The 3,562-nt window shown below is 53.6% G+C and overlaps 1 protein-coding gene across 1 annotated transcript in view; it reads left to right on the top strand.

Moving 5' to 3' along the window:
• The first annotated feature begins 915 nt into the window (after nucleotides 1-915).
• LOC119956828 (leucine-rich repeat and immunoglobulin-like domain-containing nogo receptor-interacting protein 1) overlaps nucleotides 916-3,562 on the top strand; it is a 505,354-nt gene continuing 502,707 nt past the window's right edge. The window contains exon 1 of the mRNA XM_038784291.1: nucleotides 916-1,441. The gene's annotated coding sequence lies outside the window, so the exon portion shown is untranslated. The remainder of the gene's footprint in view (nucleotides 1,442-3,562) is intronic.

The raw sequence follows: 3,562 nt of genomic DNA, 5'->3' as shown, positions 1-3,562 counted from the left end.
CTCCGGGTGCTCCGGTTTCCTCCCACAGTCCAAAGATGTGTAGGTTAGGTGGATTGGCCGTGATAAATTGCCCTTAGTGTCCAAAAAGGTTAGGAGGGGTTATTGGGTTACGGGATAGGGTGGAAGTGAGGGCTTCAGTGGGTCGTGCAGACTCGATGGGCCGAATGGCCTCCTTCTGCACTGTATGTGACACCCCAGTGCAGTACGGAAGGAGTGCTTTACTAAAAGAGCTGCCAAATTTCAGGTGGCGCCTTAAACCGGTTCCCATGACACCAGGCTGCAGGCTTAACATCTTTTATCTGTGAGACCCCTTCTGAAAGTGAAGCGTTTAAACACATCCCTGTGGGATCTTACTGTGTAGACATTCCTACATGCCAACAGTGACTAACAACCCTTCACTAAGTGTCCAATGGCTGGAAGCGCTTTGGACCTTCCCAAGGCCGTGGACGGTGCTACAGAAATGCAAATCTTAGTGGTTGTACAATGCCACCCATCCCCACCTTCTGACAGCCCATGTGGAAGGCATCAAAGGCCACATTGTCTGATTGGGTGGTCGGCTTTTGACAATCAGTCAAACATCCCCATCCCTCATCTAGCGACAAACAAGCCGAGAGGTCAAAGGATCCTGAAACACAATTTGCTTTGAAAGTTGCTGGGTGCCCCTGGAGGTGCCAATGCCCAGAGAGGGGGCATGTCTGCTGGCCAGGGAGTGAGGGGCAACCCTGGTGGGGTTTGCAAGGTGGATAGTCAGGTGGTGGTGGTCGGTGTGGGGTTCGCTCCAGTTTTGAAACTGTGGGTGCCAATTCTAGGGGGTGGCAGGCAGGACACAGCGGGGGTTGGGGGGGGGGGGGTGTGTGACAGAGGCAGTGATATCCCACTGCAGCCTCTCCAATTGCTAAAGCAGGATTGGTGAGGAGCACACAGCCTGTGCAGCTGAATCTGTGTGAGGAGGCAGAGAACACTAGAGGTGTCCCCAGGGGAGAGGGTTTTTTTTGTATTGCTGTCAGCTGCAGGCACTGACTTCGGTGGGAAATGTGAAGGAGCTGCCCTGTGACTGGGTTCTCTTGTTGTGTCCGGGGGCAGTTTACCCAGGGCTGGGCTGGATTGAAGCTGAGAGGGAGCCGAGCGGAGGATCCAGCCTGCCTTTCTCACTCTGATTTGCCAAATGCTGGGGAGGGGGGAGAGATTGGCAGCCAGCACCCCGGACTCTGGTGGATGGGAGAATGTGTGAGTGAAGCTGCCGGGGTCAATGTGCAATCAGTGAGTGAGGGATCTCCCTGTGAAAGCAGCAGCCCCCCCCCCCCCCCCAGCACCATCCCAAAGCCCTGAACCTGCCCGTGCAGACAGGCGCAGGCAGAGTGAGGGACCACAGGCAGCAATTCTCCCTCTTCTGGATGTTATATTGGAGCGGGAGCAGCAAAGGACAGATTCAGCACCGCGGGTAAGTGTCAGCAATGGAGACAAGCCGACAGTGCGTTTGTGTGTGTGAGTATGTATGCGGATAGGCTGTGTATATGTGTGTGTGTGTATCCAAATGTGTATCTATATATGTACATGTCTCTGTGTGTATATGTTGTATGTGTGTCTTTGTCTTGGTGTGTATATGTATATGTGTGTATATGTGTATATGTATGCGCACATGTATCCATGTATGTGTATGTGTCTATGTGTGTGTGTATATATGTGTGTATATGCGTGTATGTGTGTATATGTGTGTGTGTATGTAGGTGTGTGTATGTAGGTGTGTGTATGTAGGTGTGTGTGGATGTATGTGTGTGTGTGTATGTGTGTTTATATATGTATGTCTGTATGTGTGTGTATATGTGTATGTATGTGCGTATGTGTGTGTATGCGTGTATGTGTGTGTGGATGTATGTATGTGTATGTGTGTGTATGTGCATATGTATATGTGTGTGTATGTGTGTATATGTGTATATATGTATGTGTGTATATGTATATGTGTGTATATGTGTGTGTATGTATGTGTATGTGGAGATGTGTCTGTATATGTATCTGTGTATAAGTGTATATATGTGTGTATTTGTGTATGTGTGCATATGTGTGTGTATATCTGCGTATATGTGTATATATGTGTGTATATGTATATATGTGAGTAAATGTACATATATGTGTATATGTGTGTGTTGCCTGCATGTTTAACTGGCGCTTTCAGCTCATTGCGGGGTAACAGGAGAGAGAGAGATAGAGTGTGTGTGTGTGAGAGTGTGTGAAAGAGAGAGTGTGAGAGAGTGTGTGTGTGTGTGTGTATGTAAGTGAGAGAGAGAGAGTGTGAGAGAGTGTGTGTGTGTGTGTGAGTGAGAGAGAGAGAGTGTGAGAGAGTGAGAGTGTGTATGTGAGTGAGAGAGAGAGAGTGTGGGAGAGTGTGTGTGTGTATGTGAGTGAGAGAGAGTGTGAGAGAGTGTGTGTGTGTATGTGAGTGAGAGAGAGAGTGAGCGAGAGTGTGTGTGTGTGCGTGTGTGAGAGAGAGTGAGAGAGACACTGAGCAAATCAGCTTTGCCTCAAGAGGCTTAAAGGACTAAATTTTATCTGATTATTGTGAGTAAACATAATATTGGGTGTTATTGTGAGGTGTGCATATTCATCAGATCTGGCTCTGGGTAATGACAGGGAATGGGAAGGATAGATAACTGGGAATGTGACCAAACGGAGAGGGCAGGGTTGGAGTGAAAGAAACAGGTCTGATCAACTGCTCCACAAATAGCACAAAAATCTCCCTTCGCATCTCTGCAACTTTGCAGCAAACTGCCCAGGCTGGGCTGCAGGAGACTGGTCCCTTCTTCAGCCCGTGTCTGTGGGGGGGGGGGGGGGGGGGGGGGGGGGGGGGGGGCAGGGGGGTGACACAGGAGCTGCCTAATGCCTGTCACCCAGCAAGGGGAGAGAGAGAGGGAAAGGCAGCAGCTCCCTGTCCCTGGGGAAGGAGAGAGCTGGCTGGGGAGGAGAGGGGGGCTGTGGTGTGGGGGGCTGCGTGGGGGTGGGAGGCGCTGTGTGTGAGTGGGGGGGGGGGGGGGGGGGGGGGGGTGAGAGATGGCTGGGTGTGGGGGTGAGGGGGGCTGGGTGTGGGGGTGTGGGGATGGCTGGATGTGGTGGTGAGGGGGGCTGTGGGGGGAGGGGGGGTGAGGGATGGCTGTGTGTGTAAGTGAGGGGGCTGTGTGTGGGGGTGAGGGGGGCTGGGTGTGGGGGTGAGGGATAGCTGGGTGTGGGGTGAGGAATGGCTGGGTGTGGGGGTGAGGGGGGCTGGGTGTGGGGGTGAGGAATGGCTGGGTGTGGGGGGAGGGGGGCTGTGTGTGGGGGTGGGCTGGGTGTGGGGGTGAGGCAGGGCTGGGTGTGGGGGTGAGGGGCTGGGTGTGGGGGTGAGGGGCTGGGTGTGGGGGAGGGGGCTGGGTGTGGGGGTGAGGGGGCTGGGTGTGGGGGTGAGGGGGGTGTGGGGGGAGGGATGGCTGGTGTGGGGGTGAGGAATGGCTGGGTGTGGTGAGGGATGGCTGTGTGGGGTGAGGGGGCTGGTGTGTGAGGGTGCTGTGTGGGGGTGAGGGGGGCTGGGTGT

Source organism: Scyliorhinus canicula, chromosome 24, assembly GCF_902713615.1.
Source record: "Scyliorhinus canicula chromosome 24, sScyCan1.1, whole genome shotgun sequence".
Lineage (NCBI taxonomy): Eukaryota > Metazoa > Chordata > Chondrichthyes > Carcharhiniformes > Scyliorhinidae > Scyliorhinus > Scyliorhinus canicula.
This window is presented reverse-complemented; position numbering and strand designations above follow the sequence as displayed.